Genomic DNA, 24,740 nt, shown 5'->3' with positions numbered 1-24,740 from the left:
CATCATTTGCCTTTAAAGTTATATTGGCCACTCTGATAGATGTGAAGTGGAACCTCAAAGTTTTTTTTTAATTTGCATTTCCCTAATTAATAATGATTTAGAATAGGTTTACATGACTATAGATAGCTTTAGTTTCCACATCTGAGAATTGTCTTTTCATATCTTTTTATCATTTATCAACTGGGGAATTATTTTTTCTTATAAATTTGACTCAGTTCTCTATATATTTTAGAAATGAATCCTCATCTTCCAGTCAAGATGGCAGAGAGAAGTCAGGCATTATGCTAAGTTCTCCTGGCTCTCCCTCAGAATTACGATGAAATGAGCCTCTTAACAGAATTCAAATCCATGAAATCCAGAAAGAGCAAAAGAGAAGAGCATCCAACAAGGTCTGTCTCAGGGGAACATGTGAGCCAGAGGCAAACAGCAGAGAGCCAATGTAGGGGTGGTGGGATGAGACTCTGGACTAACCTTAGAACAGCCACAGAAGCTTTGTAATTGGGCAGGAGAGACGTTGGAGAGAGAGTTCCAGTGCAGCAGGTGAGAGAGCTCCAGCACAGCAACTAGACACCAATCTGGTCAGTTCTGCTGGCCTGGAAGACCAGTACACCATGATCCCATCTGTTCAGTGGAGTTACCAGCTGAGTACCCCCACATCCTTGTGAAGGAAAAGGAACGTTCCCAGAACAAACACAGCAACAACCTCCCCACCCTCCCAGGCTCAGGTGTTGGCATCAGATCTCTCTCAGTACTGAGTGAATCTTAAGATTAACTATATAGACTGAGGGCCCAGCTCACATTGTTCAAGGATAATTCAGACTCTGCTGCTCCCCCCCCACCCCCAGGCCTAGGGAGTGGACAACAAATCAAGGTCACAGACACTACAGAGAAAGTCTCAAGCACCCTCTACTGGCCAGCCCACTTGGAGTTCCTAAACCCAGTCAGCAAAGCCTCTAGGGTTTTTCAAAACCAAAGGACTGTGAACCAGCCCCTCCCCCAACATAATATCCCAAGAAAATGAAGAAAGGCCGCCAGAAAGCAGGGGACATTGAAAATTACCTCAATGACAAAGACCATAAGCCAGAGAGAGTTAGAACTACTGAGGAGAATATAAATTTGTCTCCAACCCAGAAAGACTTCATAGAAGAGATCAGGAAGGAGTTTAAAAATTAATTGGAAGGGGGCAGCTAGGTGGCACAGTGGATAGAGCACTGGCCTTGGAGTCAGGAGTACCTGAGTTCAAATCTGGCCTCAGGCACTTAATAATTACCTAGTCATGTGGCCTTGGGCAAGCCACTTAACCCAATTGCCTTGCAAAATCTACAAAAAAAGAAAAATAAAAAATTAATTGGAAGAATTGGGAAAAGAAACACAAGAAGAAAATTAACATCTTGCAAGAGAAATTTAACACCTAGCAACAAGAAAAAAATCCTTGAAAAATACAATTGGAAAAGTGCAAAAAAGGAAATAATTCTTTCAAAACCACAATTGGACAAATGGAAAACTCCTTCAAAAAAGAGTTGAAGAAGGAAAAAGAATATTCTTCTCTAAACTAAAAGACTGGAATCCATGGAAACCAATGACTTTATGAGACAAGAAGAATCTGCTAAACAAAACCAAAAAATTGAAATAAATTAAAGAAAACATAAAATACCTCATTGGCAAAACTACTGACATAAAGTATAGATCCAGAAGAGACAACTTAAGAATTTTTGGCTTCCTGAGTACATTGAGCATAAAAAAAGGCCTAGACTCAATATTTCAGGATCTTTTGAGGGGAAAATTGCCCTGATATCATGGAACCAGAGGGCAAAATGGTTATTGAAAAAATACCTCAACCCCCTCCTAAAAGGGATCCCAAAATGAAAAAAAAAAAAAGGAATATTGTGGTCCAATTTCAGAACTATCAGATAAACGAAAAAATACTGCAAGCAGCCAGAAAGAAACAATTTAGATACCAAGGAACCACGGTAAGGATTACATAGGATCTGGTAGCATCAACATTAAAGGATCAAAGGACATGGAATATGATATTCCAAAGGGCAAGGGAGCTTGGAATGTAGCCAAGAATTCACTATCCTCCAAAACTGAGCCTTCTCTTCCAGAGCAAAAGAAGGACATTTAATAAAATAGGAGACTTCCAACATTTCCTAATGAAAAAATCAGAGCTAAATAGAAAATTTGGACTTCAAACAGAGACATGAAAAAGGACAAAAGGGAAAAGGGAAAACATGCTATCCAATAAGATGGAACTGGCTATATCCCCACCTAGGAGAAATATTCTCATAGCTCTTGAGAATTGTAACTCTAGGGTTGGAGACAAGATGGCAACAGAAGAGGATCATCTCTTAGGTGCTCTTTCTCTGATATTTCCAAACTTATAAAATAAGGACTCTAACTGAATTTTCGAGAGACAGAACCCACAGAGGGATCCAATGAGGCAGTTCTCCAGCCCAAGGTAACATGGAAAGTAGCAGAAATGGTCTGCTCCATGGGGTTAGAGGGGCAGTCCACCAGAGTGAAGGAACTTCAGCCTCCAGGAGTAAGTCTTATGAAAAAGCCAATAAAATTGATAAACCTTTGGTTAATTTGACTAAAAGAAAGAAAGAAGAAAACCAAATTACTAGTATCATAAATGAAAAAGGTGAATTCACTGCCAATGATGAGGAAATAAAAATAATAATTCAGAATTATTTTTCCCAACTGTATGCCATTAAATTTGATTAAGTGAAATAGATGAATATTTATGAAAATATAACTTGCCCAGGTTAAATGAAGAGAAAATTAAATACCCAAATAACCATATCTCAGAAAAAGAAATTGAACAAGCTATCATTGAACTCCCTAAGAAAAATCTCCAGGGCCAGATGGATTCATAAGTAAATTCTGTCAATCATTTAAGAAACAATTGGTTCCAATTCTATATAAACTCCTTGGCAAAATAGGTGAAGACAGAACTTTTCCCATCTCCTTCTATGACAACATTATGGTGCTGATACCTAAGCCAGGAAGGGCAAAGTAGAGAAAGAAAATTATAGACTAATTTCCCTAATGAATATGGATGCAAAAATCTTAAATTAAATCTTAAGAAAGAGATTACAGTAAGAAATAACTAGGAAATACACTATGACACTATGATTTATCCTAGGAATGCAGGGTTTGTTCAATATTAGGAAAACTGTTAATATAATTGACTATTTCAATAAAATACCTAACAGAAATCATGTGATTATCTCAATAGATGCTGAAAAAGCCTTTTACAAAATACAGCACCCATTCCTACTAAGAACACTAGAGAGCTTAAGAATAAATTGATTGTTCCTTAGAATGATTAGCAGTATCTCTCTGAAACCATCAACAAGCATTATATGCAATGGGGATAAGCTAGAGAAATTCCCAATAAGATCGGGGTGAAACAAGGATGCCCATTATCACCATTACTATTCAATATTGTATTAGAAATGTTAGCTTCAGCAATAAGAGAAGAAAAATAAATTGAAGGAACTAGAATTAGAAAGAAAGAAGCAAAACTTTCATTCTTTGCAGATGACATGATGGTATACCTAGAGAATTTTTAAAAATCATCTAAAAAACTACTTGCAACAATGGAAACTTTAATAAAGTCACAGGATATAAAATAAACCCTCATTAACTCCTCAGCACTTAATATATATGTATATATACATATATATTAATAGCAAGATACAGCAGCAAGAGCTAGAAAGAGAAATTTCATTTAAAATAACTTCAGACAACATAAAATACTTGGGAGTCTTCCTGCTAAGGCAGACTCAGAAACTCTATGAAAACAACTATAAAACCCTTTTCACACAAATAAAATCAGATTTAAATAACTGGGCAAATATCAACTGCTCATTGATAAGCTGAACTAATATAATAAAAATGACAATTCAGCCTAAATTAATCTACCTATTTAGTGCCTTACCAAACTTCTAAAAACTTACTTTAATGAGCTAGAAAAAATTGTAACCAAATTCATATGGAGAAATAAAAAGTCAAGAATATTCAGGAATTTAATGAAAAAAATACAAAAGAAGGTGACTTAGCCTTACCAGAACTAAAAATTATACTATAAAGCATCAACCATCAATACTGACTGGTATTGGCTAAGAAGCAGAGTGGTGGATCAGTGGAATAGAGACAGCAGGAAATGATTTTAGTAATCTACTGTTTGATAAACCCAGAGTCCAGCTTCTGGGATAAGAACTCTCTCTTCAATAAAAACTGTTGGGGAAATTGGAAGTTAGTATGGCAAAAACTTGTATTAGAACAACATCTCACACCCTATACCATGATAGGTACAGGATTTAGACATAAAAGACAATATTATAAGCAAACTAGGAGATCAAGGAGTAGTTTACTTGTCAGATTTATGGAAAGGGAAGCAGTTAGTTTATGACCAAGGAAGAGATTGAGAACATCATTAAAAACAAATTAAATAATTTTGATTACATTAAAGAAGCTTTTGCACAAACAAAGTCACTGTAACCAGGATCAAAAGAAATGTAGTAAATTGGGAAACAATTTTTACAACTAGTATTTCTGACAAAGGACTCATTTCTAAAATATATAGAGAACTGAATCAATATTATGAAAAACCAAGCCATTCCCCAATTGACAAATGGTCAAAGGATATGCAAAGGCAATTTACAGATGAGGAAATCAAAGATATCCAGTCATATGAAAAATTGCTCTAAATCATTAATGATTAGAGAAATGAAAATTAAAACAGCTCTGAGGCACCATCTCATACCTATTAGATTGGCCAATATGATAAGAAAGGACAATGTTCAAAGCTAGAAGGGATGTGGGACACTAATACATTGTTGGTGGAACTGTGAACTCATCCAACCTTTCTGAAGAGCAATCTGGAATTATGCCCAAAAAGGAATAAAAATGTGCATACCCTTTGATCCAGCAATACCACTACTGGGTCTATGCCCTGAAGAGATCATGAAAAAGGGTCAAATCTTCACTTGTACAAAATGTTCATGGCAGCTCTGTTTATGGTAGCAAAGAACTAGAAACTGAGTAAATGTCCATCAATTGGTGAATGGCTGAACAAATTGTGGTATATGTATGTTATGGAACACTATTATTCTATTAGAAACCAAGAGGGCCAGGATTTCAGAGAAGCCTGGAAAGACTTGCATGAACTGATGTTGAGTGAGATGAGCAGAACCAGAAGAACATTGTGCACCCTAACAGCAACATGGGGGTGATGATCAACCTTAACAGACTTGCTCATTCCATCAATACAATAATCAGGGACAATTGTAGAGCACCTGAAATGGAGACTATCATCTCTACCCAGAGAAAGACCTGTGAAGTTTAAACAAAGACCAAAGTCTATTACCTTCAATTTTTTTAAAAAAAAAGAATCTTATGTACTATATAACTTTGCTAGCTCTAATATTTTATTTTCTCCTCAAAGATATGATTTCTCTCCCAACACATTCAATTTCAATCAATGTATAGCATGGAAACAATGTAACCACTATTAGATTGCCTTCTGTGGGGGGAGGGGGGGAAGAAAAATTGTAAAATTCAAAATCTTACAGAAAATGATAGGTAGAAAACACTAATGTATATGACTGGAAAACAAATAAAATATTAATAAAATAGAAAAAAAAATTGACAAAAAATGAGTCCTCAGAAAAATTGGTTGTAAAAATGGTTTCCCAATATAATGTATTCCTTTTAATCCTAGCTGCATTGGTTTTGTTTGTGTAAAGACTTTTAATTTAAATTTAATTAATTAATTAATTAATTAATTAAAAATAAAATAAAACAAAATAAATTAATAATTTAATTAATTTAAACTCTCCATTTTGTCTTTTATAGTATTCTCTATTTCTTCTTTGGTCATTAACTGCTTCTCTTTACATAGATCTGACAGATAACTATTCCTTGTATGTTCAATTATTTTCTGAGAAAGATTATTTAAGTATTTAATTTCTTCTTTTTTAACCTGGGCAGTTTATACTTTTGTAAATATTCATCCATTTCACTTAGTTTTGTCAAATTTATTGGCATATAGTTGGCAAAATATCTCTGAATTATTACTTTAATATATTCTTCATTGTTTGTGAATTCATCTTTTTCATTTTTGATACTAGTAATTTGGTTTTCTTCTTTCTTTTTTTAATAAAATTAATGAAAATTTTATCTATTTTATTAGTTTTAACTCCAACTCTTAGTTTTATTCATTAGTTCAATTGCTTTCTATTGATTTTTAGAATTTCTAATTTGGTATTTCCTTGAGATTTTTAATTTGTCCTTTCTCTAGATTTTCTAGTCATATTCCCAAATTATTGATCTCCTCTTTCTCTATTCTGTTCAGATGTTTAGAAATATAATATCTCCCCTAATAACAGCTTTGGCTGTGTCCACAAATTTTTATGTGTTGTCATTTTCTTGAATGAAGTTATTATTCCTATGATTTGTTGTTCCACTCATTCTTTAAACTTAGATTATTTAGTTTCCAATTAATTTTAGGTCTGTCTCTCCATGTCCCTTTATTTAATGTGATTTTTATTGCATCAGGATCTGAAAAGAATGCATTTAACATTTCTGCCTTTCTGCATTTTATTATGAGGTTTTTTAATGCTGTAATACACACTCAATTTTAAGTGTAGGTACCTTGTCCTGTAAACAAAAAAGTTATATTCCTTTCTATCCCCATTCGGTTTTCTCCAGAGATGTAGCATGCCTAACTTTAAATATTCTATTGACCTCCTTAACTTCCTTTTTTGTTTATTTTATAGTTAGATTTATCTAATTCTGAGAAAGGAAGGATGAGGTCTCCCACCAGTGAAGTTATGTTATCTATGTCTTTCTGTAACTCATTTAGCTTTTCCTCTAAGAATCTGGATGCTATACTGCTTGGTACGTACATGTTCAGTATTGAAATTGCTTAGTTTCTTTCCTTTTCCCTTTTAATGAGATCTATTTTTTCCAATTGCTTTGTTTGAGATACCCCATTTTTATGTCAGCTTAGGCATAATATATTCTGAATCAGCCTTTTATCTTTACTCCATGTGTATCTCTCTGTTTCACATGTGTTTCTTGTAAGCAGTTTATTGTAGAATTCTGGTTTTTAATCCACTTGGCATTATTGGAGAGTTCATCCCATTCACATTCCCAGTTATAATTACTAACTCTTTATTACCCTCCATGCTATCTCCCCTCTGGTTTGTGCTTTTTTTTCTTTCCCTTCCCCTTTCCCTCCCACCAATGTTTTGTTTCTGAATACTGCCTCCCCCACTCTGTCCCCACTTCTATCAGCTCCCCTCCCTTTTCTTCCTTCTTTTCCTTTTCCCCTTCTTCCTTAACTCCTTACTACTAGTCCCTCCTTTGCTTCCCCACTCTTCCCCTCCTAATACTTAAAGGGTAAGAATACAGATACCCACTATACAGCCAAATCCTGACTCCAAAGCTTCTACTCCCATAGCAGAGAATTCAGGTTAGTTCCCCATATCACCCTGCCATCCCTGCTCTGGGTCTCTTCTCTCCACCCTGGGCTCCCCCAGATTCCCCCTTGACAAACCTTCTGGATGAATTTTCACTTTGATCTTTGGGAGTTTCTGTCTATCACTTCAAAATCTGTTAAGAGGATTTATTACTATTGGTTCTGGGGAAAACTCAGGAGAGTTTAACATAAAACCTGCCACCATCTTATCCAGAAGAATTTATTCTTTTTTTCCAGGGATATGTAGAGCCAAGATTTTAACCCAAGTCATTTCTTGTCCTGAGTCACCTAAATTCAAATCTAGTGTGGTTTTCCCCACCTCACACTGCTTATTACTAGAGAGGCTAGTCAATCTTTCTATTACATATTTCGCATTTAAAGCCATCACTTCAATTCTGTGTATGTATTCATAATGAACAACTCAAAATAGGCTAATGGTTCAAACTCAGGATTGGAATGTAATAAAGTCAAAGATCATGTGAAGTTTAATACAAAATAAATTTGGCTTAATACAAGATTTTAAAAGCTTCAACCACTGATTCATGTATACTCAACTGTCTCCCTCCATCTTAGGCAAAGCAAAAATATGCATGTAGAAAAATTTGCTTAGCAGTGGGGATTCTACCAAACCTGAGGAGCCCCAGAAACTCAAAGCATGGACTCAGTATATTTAGGCAGTTTAAGAAGTTGTGCCAGTGGTATAAGCCATAAGGCCAATAATGAACTGGGGGTGGTTATTTTGATTCTCTAAATCAAAGGAAATCCACTTTCCTCACCCATTATACTTTTAGGGAGATTGAAATGGTAAAGAAGTAGTCCAAGACTGAGACCTGCCTAGTATAGAAGAAATAATCAAATCAGCAGACATTTATTAAATGCCAATATGCACCTAGTAAATATAAAAATGAAATAATTCCTGTCCTCAAGGAGCTTACATTCTACTGGAAAGTGATAAATACAATATGTTCATTGAAAAGTAAATGTAGACTGTGTGTGTGTGTGTGTCTGTGTGTCTGTGTGTCTGTGTGTCTGTGTGTATATCTATGCATAGTAAATGCACTATCATTTGAGCAGGAACTAATGGGGGTGCAATTACAGAAGATCAGCACAGTTATATGAATTATTTGGTTAATGCATCCCTGAATCCCTGCCCTGGGAACAGTGTCCTGCTGTAAAAATATGAAGCCAATGTCTCTAGTGGGTTACAAGAGTCAGGAAAACTATCTGCTAAGCATATGAACAAGACAGTTGCTCCAACACATCTCTGTCTCGTCATCTAGGTCTTTTTTGAACAGGGTGTATGGAATAGGAGATTTAGGAACAGAGAAAATATGCTTTAAGAATAGTGCAAGAGATCCTGAATCCATTTATCCTTGTGAAGCTTGTCCTGTGAGCCACCGCTTTCTCAGAGATGAGAAATTGGAATAGCCAAGTAAATTGTATTTCTGGGTTGTTCTTCCAGAAAGCATATCCAGGAATTCCTTGAAGTAAACTGTGTTCATGAAGATACAGCCAATTCTTTTCCAATCAAAGCTATAAGACTTTCTTAATTCTCTTCCATGAAGATTTCTCTGGTCCTACTAGGCAAAAGTTCTCTCTTACCTCTGGAATCTAACTGTAATAATCTCTGTCTCTCTTGCTGTGTTTTAGTATTCCTCCTTTAACTGTAGGAATTTGTTTACCTGTAATATCTCTTAAACTAAATAATAAGTTCTATTAGGGTTGAAAATTGTAGGGAGGGGAGGGACTGCTGAATCTGAAATATAAAAAAGATAAACTTCTGAAATAGGTTTTTTTGGGAATTTAATATTAGAAAGAAGTCATGTAGCTAATGGATTAACAAATTAGGAGAGATCCTAATTATTGGAGGTACCAATAAGGCTAAATAGATCATGGACAGGGAGGAAAGGAAAGAAGAGGAAAAGAGAAAAGAGGAGACAAGGGGAGAGGAGAGAGAAACAAAGTTTAAAATCGCAAATGCTATGGACCACTTCCAGTTTAGCCATGATAATTCATGATTACCATGGAGTAGATATAGAATTACATGTCTAATCAAAGAAGCAAAGAAATTATGAGTTTGAAAGACCCTATGAATTATCTTATTTCTGTTATGACTAAGTTTAATATGTCTACATATAGTAGAAAGACTTCTTGAGTTTGAACTTAGGAGATGTGAGTTCAAATTTGGTATATGGTCATATGCAAGTTACTTCACCTCTATGGTACTGTTTCTTCATCAGTAAAAGGAGGGATATGGACTCTAAAGTATCAAGCAAATTCTTGTCTTAAAATCTTGCAATCAAGTGATATAGTGGGTAGAGAGCACTGGACTTGAAATCAAAGAAAAACTTGAGTTCAAATCTTGCCTCAGATATTCATTTTTTAGTTGACCATGAGCAAGTCACTTGTCCATTGCTTGGGCAACTGGTTGACTCAGTGGAGTCAGGAAGACTCACATTCTCGAGTCTGAATCCAGCCTCAGAAACTAAATATATGATCCTAGGCAAGTCAATTAACCCTATTTACCTCAGTTTACTCATCTGTAAAATATACTGGACAAGAAAATGACAAACCACTCCAGTATCTTTGAATGAAATTTCTATGAAATGAAGTCACAAAAAATCAGACACAACTGAACAACTAAACAATAAGAAGTCTCTTAATCTCTCTAGGCCTCTGTTTTCTCATTTGTAAAATGAGGGAGTCCATCTCAATGGCCTCAAAAGTTGCTTCCAGCTCTATTGGTGTGATGTTCTAACACGGTTGTTCCCTCAAACCTCTAGTTTCACTTTCTCCAAGGTAGAAGAACCAGGACCCATGGAAAAACAATCACAGATCTCTATCTCTGTTAATTCTTTGATTTTTGGCAAAAACAGCTCTAACTCTCCACTCTTATTTTCTATCTTGACTTGTGAGAAATGATGCAAAAATCATAAAGGCAATCTGTTTTGTATCCAGTGGCAGATATGAGAATTGGAACAGTGCAAAAGCATGACAAGTGGTAGGGAGGCAATTTGGCCTGCCATGTTTTAATTTACAGGATTCATTTGTGGATTCCCTCAAAATAACCTTCCTGAGGAACCCGCAGAGAGGTGAGATATGGGAGAGGCAACAACAGCAGCATAATCCAAAAATATTCCCCAATGGGAATCAATGCCAACACATGCTGAAGGAAACTAGGACACAATCTTTGGGATTTAGTTCAGAGACAGAAAGACCTTTTATCCTATTCATATACAATTCTGTATAATCAGAACTTTTCAAGGATTTATATCTCTTTGAATTAGAATTAACCTGACCATTTGTTATTATTTTCAGTCATTTCAGGATTGTCTGACTCTTCATGACCCCATTTGGAATTTCTTTGGCAGAGATACTGGAGTGGTTTGCCATTTCCTCCTCCAGCTCATTTTATAGAAGAGGAAACTGAGGCAAACAGGGTTAAGTGACTTGCCCAGGGTCACACAGCTAGTATCTGAGGTTAGATTTGATTACATGAAGATAAGTCTTTCTGACTCCAGGTTCGGCACTTTTATCTAACTCACAACCCTAGCCTGGCCCCATTACCATTATTTCCCATCTACTCTGCACACATTTTATATGTGTGTTATTGTTTGCATTTTTATTCTCCCATTAGAATGAAATCTGCTTCAAGCAGGCTATCCTCAGTGCTTAACACAGTGTCTTGAATGAATACGTGCTTATGAAATGCTTGTTAATGGTGATAATGATGATATTCTATCACAATATTTTACTTCTTACTAGTTTTCTTAATGAGATTTGAATTTCCCTGGATCAGTGAAGAAACTCCCTCAATCCTAAATGCTCCTTGAGGAATTTCTTCTTCTTTTTTTTTTCAGTCTGACCTTAGTATTTTTCAGAAGTCAGTAGTCAAGAATCAAATAACTCAAGGCTACAAGAGAGGTACAATAATAAGGCCAATTTTATATTTGTATAGTTTTTCAAAGTTTTCAAGCTGCTTTTCTCACAACTGTTAGAAGGCAGATAATGCATTATTAACATTTTAATATTTTTTAATAAATGAAATTCTGCCTTCTCTCCCCACCACTATTTTTCCACCTCCTCACCAAGAAATAAAGAAATTCAAAATCCCTATAACAAATGTGTGTAGCAAAACAAAAGCATTAGCCATGACTAAAAATATATAACTCAAACTGTACTCTGAGCTGTTCACTTCTCTGTCTGGAGTCTGGGAGCATATTTCATCCTGAGTTTTGTGGATTTTTTTTAGTTATATTATTTAGAGTTTCTAAATCATTCAAAATATTTTGTCTTTATAAAGTTTTTATATGTGTTTTCTACTGGTTCTGCTCACTTTTTGCATCATTTCATACAAATCATCCCAGGTTCTTCCAGAATTAACCCATTAATCATTTTTCATTGAATACAAGTATCCTATCATATTAATATACCATAACTTATTCAATAGATCCTTAATTGATGGATATCCCCTCACTTTCCAAGTCTTTATCACAACAAAAAGAGTTGCTATAAATATTTTTGCACATGTGGGTCCTTTTCATCTTTTTTATTTAACTCCTAGACATATAGACCAAGTAGTAATATCACTTGAGTATGCACAATTTAAAAACTTTTAAGGCACGGTTTCACATTGCTTTCCAGAATGGCCAAACTGGTTCATAGCTCTGCCAATAATATATTAATGCTTATATTTCCCCTATAGCTCCTCCAGAGGCTGTAATTTTTACTTTTTTATCAACTTTGCCATTCTGATAAGTATCAAATGGAACCTCAGAGTTGATTAAATTATCATTTCTCTATCAATAAATTGGATAAAAGGAGTCAAACTCAAGTGGAAACAGATCTCTGTGAGCAAATTAACTTTATCTGTGTTGTATTTTTATTTATTTTTATTAAATATTTTCCAATAAGGGATGTGGGAAATCTGGGACGCTAATGCATTGTTGGTGGAACTGTGAACTCATCTAGCCTTTCTGGAGAGCAATGGAATTATGCCCAAAGGGCAATAAAATGTGTATATCCTTTGATCCAGCAATGCTACTACTGGGTCTATGCCCTGAAGAGATCATGAAAAAGGGTAAAAACATCCCTTGTACAAAAACATTCATAGCAACTCTATTTGTAGTGGCAACAAATTGGAAATTGAGTGAATGCCCATCAACTGGGGAATAGCTAAACAAACTGTGGTATATGTACATTATGGAACACTATTGTTATATTAGAAACCAGGAGGGATGGGAGTTCAGAGAAGCCTGGAAGGATTTGCATGAACTGATGCTGAGCCAGATGAGCAGAACAAGAAGAACACTGTACACCCTAATAGCAACATGGGGGTGATGATCAATCTTAATGGACTTGCTCATTTCATCAGTGCAACAATCAGGGACAATTTTGGTGTATCTGCAATGGCATATACTATCTTGTATACAGAGAAAGAATTGTGGAGTTTAAAGAAAGACCACCTTTAATTTTTGTAAAAAGTTATCTTATTATGTAATTTTAATATCTCTTATATTTTATTTTTTCCTTTAAGGATATGATTTCTCTCTCAACACATCCAATTTTGATCAATGTATAGCATGGAAACAATGTAAAAACTATCAGACTGTCTTCTATGGGGGTGAGAGGAGGAAGTGAGAGTGGGGGAAAAATTGTAAAATCCAAACAACCATGACAAAATAAATAAACATTTTTCAATAACATTTTAATCTAGTTGAGGCTGTAATTGGAGTTTTCCTGACTACTCCTTGTCTGAGTCCATGAATTAAAGACCTAGAACTTCTTTTCAGATAGCAAAGGTTATCTTAGATTTCTTTCCCTAAAACCTGTTTATTGTTATCTTTTGATTATTTATCAAATGAAGAATGGCTACTATTTTTGTGATTTTTAATCTCTAGATAGTTCTTGCCAAAATATCTGTGATTTGGGGGTTTATCAAATGCTAGGCTACTGTGCCTGTTTACCTCTGTATCTGATTCACTAGATCCACTGATTTACCTTTCTGTTTCTCAATAAGTACAAAATTGTTTTGATGCATATTGCCTTGAAGGAAGGACCTTCCCTTGTCATTCTTCTTTATAATTTCCCTTGAGAATCTTGACTTCACGTTACTCCAGATAAAGTTTGTTACAAATTTTACAACTCTATCAAGTAATCCTTTAGTAGTTTTATTAATGTGGAACTGAGTAAATAAATTAATTTAGGTAATATTTGTCTTTTTATTATATTTGCCTCATTCTACCCATGAGCAATTAATTTTTTCAAATTATTTAGCTCTCTGCATAAAAAGTATTTTGTAGTTGTAATTACATAGTCCCTATTTATATCTTGGTAAGTAGACTCTCAAGTACATTTTAATTTTTGAAGTAATTTTAAATAGAATTTTTTGTATCTATTCTGCTAGATGTTCCTCTAAGTAAATCATCATATAATCTGAAAAAAATTTCATTTTTTGTTCATGTTTATTACTTTATTTTTTATCTTATAAATAGGATTTTTATGTTAAATAATAATGGTGATAATGAACATCTTTGTTTTATCTCTGATCTTGTTGGAAAGACAATATTTATACTATTACAACTATTACTGGCTCTTGATTTTATATAGATACTATTTATCATATTAAGAAAATATCTATTTATTTTTGTTATATATATATATATATATATATATATATATTAAATAGGAATGGATATAGTACCTTCTCAAAAGACTTCCATGCCTCTATTACCATAGTCATGATATTTATTGGTCTTTGTAAAAAAGAAAAGAATCAAAAAGAAGGAAAATATAAAAATACAATGGACAAAATTTATAATTAACAGTCGGAACTTTAAAAATAAAAGAAATCAACACATCCATAAAACAAAAGAGGTTATGAGAATGGATTAAAAAAGCAGAATCCAAAATTTTGCTATTTACAAAGATATTTCCATAAAAATTAAATGTTTAAATAAGAACCTAGAACAAACTCTATTGATTTCAACTGAAGTCAAAAAGGAAAGGGTAGCAATCCTATTCCTCCATCATCTTGGTTAGTTTTGAAAGGGATTATTAAATACTTTATATACCAAGGCTCATACTCCAAATTTAGAGAGCCATTTTAGAATGTAAATTGACTGTTAATAGGGTATATACATATTCACATATATGTACATACATTTCTATATGTCCACCAAAGGACTACAATAAGAATTGTGGTAAACTTTTGTGAAATATCAAAATGCATCAATCAAAATCAGTCAAGAAGGGAAGAATGAGGGTGGCTAGATGGCACAGTGGATAGAGCACTGACCCTGGAGTCAGAAGTACCTGAGTTCAAATCTAGCCTCAGACACTTAATAATTACCTAGCTGTGTGGCCTTGGGCAAGCCACTTCACCTCATTGCCTTGCAAAAAAAAAAACTATTAAAAATAAAATAAAAAAAGAAGGGAAGAATGGTGCAATAGATTTCACAGTGTACTTTTTGAAATTTTTGTGTATCTTATATACACAATGAGTTGGGTATATATATATATACATCTATATATGTGTGTGTGTGTGTGTGTGTGTGTGTGTGTGTGTACTTTTGTGTGTCCACATATAAGGGATTATTTATTTTTTATTTTTTATTTTTTATTTTTAACAGGGCACTTAAAAAGTGGGTCTATGATTCTATTGTTATAGGGTGCTTCCGAGTAAGGACAGTCCAATTATCAGTGCAGGTTAGCTCTCAGCAACTTGTCTTAGAGAACTGCTTAAAACAATAAGAGTTTAAGTGACTGGCCAATGGTCAAATAGCCACAGTATGTCAAAGTTGACACTTAAACTCATATCTTCCCAGTATCAAAGCTGACTCTCTATATTCTTTGTTTCAATTTTAAGTGAAGAAACTGAGTTTTAATGACTTGTCTGTAGTCAAACAACTAGGAAGTATAAATGATGGGACTTAACCCCACATCTTAACTCCACATACAATTTGAAATATTCAAATAAATAGCAAATATGGGATTGGAAAGAGATTAGAACTTTTATATGAAGAGCTAAGAATCATCTTCATAGAGATTATTATTAAATCCATGGGCAATGACAAATACACCAAGACTGTATATAGAGAGAAAAGAAGAAAGCCCAGGGCAAAGTCTTGAGTTATACTCTCAGTTAGGGGATGTGACATAGATGATAATCCAACAAAAACAACAAAAGAATTTAGGAGTTGTCAGAAAGGTAGGTGAAGAAACAGAAGGTAGAGAACCAGAGAGATAAGAGAGTATTTAAGATAAAATATAAAAGTTTGATTAATAGTGTCAAATGCAGCAGAAAAAGCAATACGCCTGAGGATTAAGAAAAGCCCATCAGATCTGACCATTAAAAGAATGTAGATGATGGATCTTTTGGAGAAAACGGTTTCATTTGAATGGCTTTAGAATACAGATTGTCATAGAATTTCAAAGAAAGTGAAAGGAAAGGAAATTAAGGCAACAAGTACAAATGTCTTTTCTCCATCATTCTATATAATTTGTATTATACATCCTACTTCTTGCCTCTTACCTATCCCCTGCTAGATCTTCTTGATAGCTTCCAGGCAAACAGGATTGCAAGTAGGAAAGTAGTTCCCAGAAGCATCTGACATTTTCTCCCTTAGCTACCTGCCTTCATCTCTTTCAAAATCATGTCATCACTGTGGCACCAATTACTTCCTGTAACAAGATGATGCTATTTCTACGAAACTTTAATAGAAAATCTTTTGGGAAAGAAAATATGGCCTCTAAATTAGCTTTCTGAGTTTTAGTCTCATCTACCATTGCAAGACGTTTTTCAGTGGTGACCTAGAGTCTCTTTGGACTTTAGGAAGATTGATTCATATACCTTCCCTTAGATAATTCCCTGAGCAATATTCTTACACACACATACACACACACACACACACACACACACACACACACACACACACACACACTCACACACTCACTCATATAAAACAAACACAATTTCATAATTTCTTCAATGAAGAAAGCTTTGATTTCTGTAATGGAAGACCTAGGTTTAAATTCCTGCTCTCTTACTTTCCAGTTATTTCACTTTGGACAAGTTATTTAGCAATTTTTAATTTATATTTTTCACACTTAAGAAATTAAACAACCATTTCTATGATATAGTAGAATACAATTCTATAATATAGTAAAATAGAATAAACACAAATCTATTATATATAACTTGCTATTCCTTTTAAATATATAATAAAATTATGTAACTCTTTTTGTCCCTTCCTCCCCTACCCTTCCCACCCTAGAGAGGACAACTATTAGCCATTTTTATAACACTGTTCTATACATGCTTCTGTATATTATTTATGTTTCTTGGTACAGATAATGACTTCATAGGTTCTTTGTCCTTAATTTGGGTATTTATAATTGTAAAAATTACTTTGATGTACAGAACTAAAACAATATTGCTGTTAAAATTTTTTTTAGTTCTGTACATTTTGTTCTTCATAATTTTGGACAAGCCTTTTCAAAGATCATTGAGTTCATTATCCCTCATAGCAGTATTTCACCAGGATTATATACATTGACTTGTTTAGCTTTCCACCAATTGATGAACATCCCTGCAATTTTCATTTCTTTATCACCACAAAGAGAGCAGTTTAAAACATTTTAGAATATATTGGTTATTTTTCTTTTTCCCTAATCATCTTGGGAAACAGACCTAATAGTAGTTGTTGTTCTCCTTCATTCTCAAAGAAGATCATGGTATCAGAAAGGTGATGCCATGGCTTGCAGGTGAATTGTATTTAAGTGAGAAAGGTTGTACAAAGTCACCAGCCTCATTCTCTCTCTAGAGCCAACTGGGTTCAGATTATGATGACTGGAAATGGCCATACATGCAGTGGGATATCTTGGTCTTTTTTATGTTAAGGTCTTTTCCAGGTCTCAGTTTGATTGAAGCAATACCCTTTCATAGTGGTATTGCTGGGTCAAGAGGTATAAGAAGTTTAACTCTTCGGGCATAATTCATGATTACTCCCCAAAATATTAGGCTCAGTTCACAGTTCCACCAACAGTGAAGTGGGGTCCCAATCGTTCCACATCCCCTCCAACATTTGCCACTTTCCCTGTCAATCATTTTAGACAATCTGAGAGGTAGAAAATGTTATCTCAAAGTTGTTTTAATTTGCATTTCTCCAATCAATATTTATCTAGAGCATTTTTTTCATATGACTGTAAATTGCTTTGATTTCTCCATCAGAAAACTGCCTGTTCATATCCTTTTGTCATTTATGGGGAATAAATGACCAGTATTCTTATAGATTTGACAAAATTCTTTATATATGTCAAATTTGAAACCTTTATCTGAGAAGCTGTCTATAAAACATTGTCCCCAATTTTCTGCTTTTTTCTGCTCTTGACTGTCACATTATTTTTATTTGAACAAAGCATTGTTAATTAATGTGATCAAAACTATCCATTTTATGCCTCTTGTTGCTCTCTTTTGTTTATTCATAATTGTTTGCCTGTCTATAAGTCTGTTAGATATGTTCCATGTTCTTCAAATTTTCTTGTAGTATCTCTCTTTATATCTGAATCATGTATGGCAGGTAGGCAGAGCAGGGGATAGAGCATTGGCCTTGGAATCAGGAGGATGGGAGTTCAAACCCAGCCTCAGACAATTGATACTAACTAGCTGTGTGACCTTGGACAAGTCACTTAATCCTGATTGCCCCACATCCAGAGCCAGCTCCAGTCATCCTGATTCATATCTGGCCACTGGATCCAGTTGACTGGAAGAGAAAGTGAGACTGGTGACAGCACAGCATCCCCTCAATCAAATCCAATTCATTTTCTTGTCATGGCATCACCTCCCTGATGGGGTCTTCTTCGAGAAAGAAAGACTAACATTATAATTAGTGGCACCTTTTTTGAAATCAATTCAAAATTAGACAAATAAAATTATTAAAATGTTCATTCCTTTTATCCAAAGAAGTCCATTATTAGACACCCCTAAAGAGGCCACTGTTGATAAGAAAGTCTCTATATAAGATAAAACATTTATATCAGCATTTTTGGTGATAACAAAGATTTAGAAAAAAATAGATGCTCATCAGTTGGTAAATGGCTAAAGAAAGTGTAGTACATAAATGTGATAGAAAATTACAATGCTATAAAAATTATGTACATGATAAAAACAGAGAAATATGGAAATCTACACATAAAGTTATGCAAAGAGAAAAGTCCAAGGATTACAATGTAAACAGAAAGAACTACCACAAAGAAACTGAAAAGTGAATATGGAAAAATTATAAAAAAACAAGGATAACTCAAAAGAAGAAGTGTGAGAAAACATCCTTACCCCACTCCTTGCAGTGGTGGGTGGTCTACTACTGTTGTATGTTGAAAATATTTTAAAACTATAATGATGATTGATAACTTATGCTGACTTTTTTCCTCATTTCTTTCTTTTGTATTCTTGGAAATTTGTTATTTGTTATATAGGATGTTATATTGTATGACCTTCTGGAAAGAGGAGAGGGATGCTAGGAGAAATTATGGTGATATAAAAAGATCTCAATAAAATTTATTTAAAATGTTTTTAAATACACATGGAGTGTACAGAAAAAATAATATCACTCCAACTGGTACGAGGTGTTTGAAATGTATGATTGGTCTATTTTAATCATTGAGCAATGTATTTTAATAGAACTAGACTTGTGATTTCTTAAGAAATTGATTTTGAATTAAAATTAGTTTCATAAGAGATTGTTCAGCTAAGTGAATTAAAGACATTAATTTTTATATCAAAATTTGGTTATAGGACAAATTATTGGTGAATTAAAATCTTGGTGATTCTATATAGCAAGAAGACAAAGTTTCTTCTGTGTTTGGCCAATTGTTTTTTAAAGCTTAATTGCCCCATTTGTGTCTATAAATGTTGCAATCAGTGCTAGTTCCATCATTGTAGAAAGTCTGAAACCTCCCAGGCTAACTTCTTAAAGGACATAATACTTGTTTGGAAGTTTAAATTCTATCATATTTGTATATAAATGCACGAAGAGTGAAAAGTAGCAAAGCAAACTTGGAACAAAGAATTGTCAATGCCCACAATCCTATGAAAAAGATATCCCATGTCACAGAGGGGAAATCTGAAAAATAAAGAGTCTTAGTTTCTTGTCTAAGGTCATACAATTAGCAAGTAGTGGAATCCAGACTAAGATCCATCTCTTAATTCCAATTCCAGATTTTAGAACTTTATATATACATATATATATATATGTATATATGTATGTATATATAACCACTGATACCAAGTCACTTAAATATTCATTATATAAAAGAAAATGTTAAATTCCATGACCAAACTAAAACCTAGAAATGTGGTTGTCTGTCATTACTTACGTTCTGTTTACTGCATTAATGAAGGCTTAAAGATTTCTGATGAGGGAGCAAGGGGTTATACCCCAATCCATATGCAAAGAACCCTGTAAAATAATAATCAAAAATTGGGTGGACCATCTCTTGGGACAGAGAGAGCAATAGTGAGTTCCAGATTCAAATTTTTACTACTGCTATATAACCAGTTAAACATGGTGCAATGAAAGGGGTGCTGAACTTCAAAGAAGTTTAATCTAGATTTAAGTCTTTCCCCACTCTTTAACTTGGTCTGATTAACTTTTATGAGATTCAGTTTTTCTCAATTTTAAAATGAATATAACACTATCAGAAAGAATCCAGAAAACATTGCTAAAAATTCCAAGTCTTGAGTCTGAAACTGAAGACTTTTTTCATCACTACTTCCATTAGAAGGTGAAAGCTTCAGAAGAAGGAGCTCTACTGGGGAAGCGAACAATTGCTTAAGAAAAATGGTGCTTCTGAAAGGGATTTAGATATCTGAATCACAACTTAAAATATGGGATTAGTGGTCTCCTGGCCAAGGATGGAGTGTCTCTAATATAGATTAATAAGAATGGTTACCTTCTGTCTTATACATCTATTCAAAAGAGATTTAAATGCAAAACAAATAAGTAACGGGGAAAATGTCTGTCTGTGTTTGCTATAATAGAAAAGGGCATTTGAATTGCAGTCAGGTAGATCTAGATTTGAATCTTGTCTCTGAGACTTACAAATTTAATGACTATGGCCAAGTCAAGTGATCTCTTTGCATCTCAGTTTTTAAATACATAAAATGGGGGAAACCATACTATGTAGAATTAGCTCATATATAAATGTATTATATAATAAAAGCAGTATAGAAATGTTTCATGTTGTCATATTTTCCAAGCTAAAAACTTTGGGTGGTAGTTGTAGCAGAGCAAGGATAATAGTTGTAGATATATCCAGAAATTCTCTGAAAAGAGAAAAATTGAAGGAGGTAGCAAAAAAAACTGTAAGTTAAGATGTCTATTGTGAAATGTACAAAGTAAAAATAGCACAAAATATGAACTAAAGATCCTAGTTCCAGGAAGCAAATCACTGATAATTGGTGATAGGAGATTCAATAAATCATGGTTATAGCTACGTAAACCTTATGTTTGTTACACCAACAGAAAGAAGTCAGAATTTCTCAAAACTTATTTCTGGATTTTCTTTCTATCAAAGAAAATTTTCTTTAGATTGAAAGTAAAGAATGAAAATAGTTAGAAGTAATTGTTATTCACCATCACTTGTGAGAGAGTAGGAGAAGACCTACCTACTTTTGATGATTAGATCCATTTAAACCATATGCTGGGTTACTGAAAGAACTGGCCCTTTGTGAGTAGTGAGCCATTATCAGTGAGTTTTGAAAGATGATGGATTATAGAAGTAATATAGCATTGGAGATGTAAGTGTAGATGCTATCCTAATTGTTTTCAAGAATGAGAGATTATTGACCTTGACTTTAATTCTAAGTTAATAGCATCAAGAAAAGAAAGTAGCAATTATAGTTATTTCTGAAAATCATCAAGATCAAAGCAAATTAATTTCATTTCAGTTTTTGACCTGGTTAGATGGGAAATGCTAAAAGTAGAATTTACCCAGATCTTAGCAAAGTATTTAACTAAATCTTTCATAGCATTCTTGTGGAAAAGATAAAAAAATGCATCCTTGATAATTAGTACAATCAGTTGGATAGCACCAAACTCAGAGAATTCAGTTTGACATCAAAAGGAATAAAATCTTCAAAGAATGCTTTATGGATATCTGTTGGCCAGAATTTTGATCAGATTTTTAGATGGTACAACATTGCAAAGGACAGCTGACATTTATGGAATGACAGAATCAGGACAGGAAAAGATCTTGACTAACTAGAACATTAAGAAGACATTTAGTAGGTAAATCTGACCATTGTATCAACTTTACATGTTCGTTAGGGGAGATGTGGCTAAACAGCAAGAGATCAGATTAGATGCATGGCCTAAATACAAAACCACATTTAAAAATTGAGTAAAATGAGAGGAGCCACTTTTTATAACTAAAGCTAACGGAAAATTTCCCTTTCAAGAAATTCCTAACCCTAAATAGAGGAAATCAAAAAAATCAAAATGAATAATCTGCTATATGTTTGGACCTATGATTTCACTGATATAGAGAGATTCTAGGAAAGGAAGCTGACCTGTCAGTGCCAGTCAGCAATTTCTCTGAAATTTATAATATTAGAAAGTTGGCTAGAGATGAGGTGTTGAATGCCAGAGGTAGTACTTACCTATACAGTCCAAGCAAATTAAAATGTAATTGGAAAATGCTTAACAAAATAAAAATATAATAGAATGTAGATTATGTCAATTTGTGGTTTTCTAGATAAGTATGTGACTGGGAGGAATCTATTACTATTTGAGTTCAGTGGCACTGGTGAGATATTAAGTGACTTGGACAGAGTCAAATATCCAGAACTTATCAGAAATGGAACTTGAACCCACATCTTCCTAACTCTGAGGCCATGTCTCTAACCACTACAACACACAGTTTAAATAAAAATCAAGTTTTCATACTAGCAAAATTAACAGAGACAGAAAAAGAGAGATTGTCAAGTGGAAATAAATGTTTGCATCAAATATCAATGACAAAAGTCTGATATTTAAGAAATCTAGACCTATCTCTGCAATATAATAAGCATCTTGCCATTTTCTATGTCTTACAATTGATCTGATTCTGGGGAATAGTCTGTTATCATTGCTACTGGAAAGACTCTATTCAAGAACCCAGTGGAATTTCACACCATAATTCCTTTCTGCTTCCTACTTTCACATCTGTCTTATTTCCCCTATTAAGCTATAAGCTTATCAATGTAAGGGCTATCTCATTATCTCATTTGTATCCTAGCACAATGTCTGGCACAGTAGGCATTTAATGATTGCTTTTTCATTCATTGAGAGATTCTTAGGAAATTAACAAAAATATCTAACAAGAACCTTTCCTCCAAAATATAAAAAGCAAAGGATTATTTCAAAACAATTTTCAAGGGAAGGAATAGAATCTGCAAATGGTTATCTGGAAACATACTCCAGATCACTAATTGTAAGAAAACTACAGATATAAGCAATTCACAAACAGCAAACTTAACAAAAATTAGAATGGCAGACATTGGAAGACTTATAGAAATACAGATACAACATATAATTGGAAAAAATAAAATAAAATTTTTAAACAATAAAAAATATTTTAATTATAAAAAAGAATTGTTTAACTACTTCCCACTTACTGGCAAAGCAGGATAATTTGGAACTATGAAAAAAGAAAAACTAAACTGTCCTGATCCTTTGACCAAGCTATCTTATATGTATACACACACACACACACACACACATATATATTTATGATATATTGAACAATATATACCAAAATATTCTCAATATTATTTGTATTAGCAAGACACAAGAAACAAAGTATATGGAATAGTAAAAAAATACAATATGTGAATGTTATGCAGTATTATTGTTCTTTAAGAAATTATGACTAAGAAACTCAGAGTAACAAAAGAAATGTTTAAATTAATGTAAAATAAGTAAAATTAAAAATGTAGAAACTAAGTAAAACAATGGAAATGAAAAGTTCTGAGGAAATGAAAAATCAGTGGTGGTTCTGGGGCATAAATAATGAATACACTATTCTACCTATAGCAGAGCAGTGGATGACTGCTTGGACAGAGATGTATATAAGTACAGATAGATATACATATAGTTCATCAGATGTGGTCACTGTAGGTAAATGTACTGGATGTTTTCTGGTTAATTTTTCCTTTTCATCTAAGAGAGGATTCAATTGTGGGAGTGGAGGAAGTTTCAGCATTCTTTTCTTCCAGAAAATGACTGTGATATAAAGACAATAGGTATTCAAAAAAATTTTAAAGAAAAATACAAAAAGTTGAATGCTTTAGTGTTATACATTTAATATAAGCCATTGGTATAATACCAAAGCCAAAAAAAGTTAAATGCAGTCTTAGCCTGCATTAGGAGAGGTATAATTAGGAGAGACAGCTAAGAGGCATCATAGAGAGGAATTGAGCATTTATTAAGTACCTTCCACATGCCATGCCAAATATCTTCTCAATTTACCCCCTGTAAGGTAGATGCTACTATTTTAATCATAGAGGAAACTAAGACAGATAGAGATCTAAGTTGCTTGACCAGGATCACAAGGCCAGTGCCTGAGGCTGGATTTGAACTCAAGTCTTTTTGACTCCAGGACCAGTGGTCTATTCAATGAGCCACCTACCTCCCAGTATCTAAATATCTAAGCAGATGACAATGTGTCATAGAACAGATTCTTGCTGGTAGATAGATTAATATAGTTCACTGGTCTTCAAATCCATTATAATTATAATTGTAAATAATAATCCACATAATTATAATTATGTGACCTTGGACAACTTCCCACACACACACACACACTTCGAACATCAGAGTGTGTGTGTGTGTATAAATATGTATGTATATATTTTATATATATACATATATGTAGTATATATATGTATTTCTATCTAGTACATATATAATGTAGAATGAAAAGAATAATGCATGTATCCATTGACTTAAAGGGTAAATGAAATCATGTATTGTGAAAGTGCTTTGTGACTATTTAACACCATAAAAAAGTGAATGACCATCACACACACACACACCCCAGTGACATCTGAGAATCCCCTAAGCATACAGACACAAATAAAGGACTGGGACCATGGACTATGATGTATCTCCAAAGCTGATCCGATAACTCATTACTCTGGGACTTCCCTTTCCTCCTGTTATCATTCAATCCTGCAGGGGAGATGAACTTATAAGGCATAGGCAGAGGT

General features: G+C 33.8%; 1 long non-coding RNA gene across 1 annotated transcript in view; it reads right to left on the bottom strand.

Moving 5' to 3' along the window:
• Positions 1-19,870: 19,870 nt before the first annotated feature.
• The window catches only part of LOC141519934 (uncharacterized), a 91,961-nt gene continuing 87,091 nt past the window's right edge, over positions 19,871-24,740 (bottom strand). The window contains exon 3 of the long non-coding RNA XR_012477479.1: positions 19,871-19,950. This is a non-coding gene — a long non-coding RNA (uncharacterized LOC141519934). The remainder of the gene's footprint in view (positions 19,951-24,740) is intronic.

Source organism: Macrotis lagotis, chromosome 4, assembly GCF_037893015.1.
Source record: "Macrotis lagotis isolate mMagLag1 chromosome 4, bilby.v1.9.chrom.fasta, whole genome shotgun sequence".
In the NCBI taxonomy this organism is placed as follows: domain Eukaryota; kingdom Metazoa; phylum Chordata; class Mammalia; order Peramelemorphia; family Peramelidae; genus Macrotis; species Macrotis lagotis.
The sequence above is the reverse complement of the archived record's forward strand: the minus strand, read 5'-3'. Positions and strand labels throughout refer to the sequence as shown.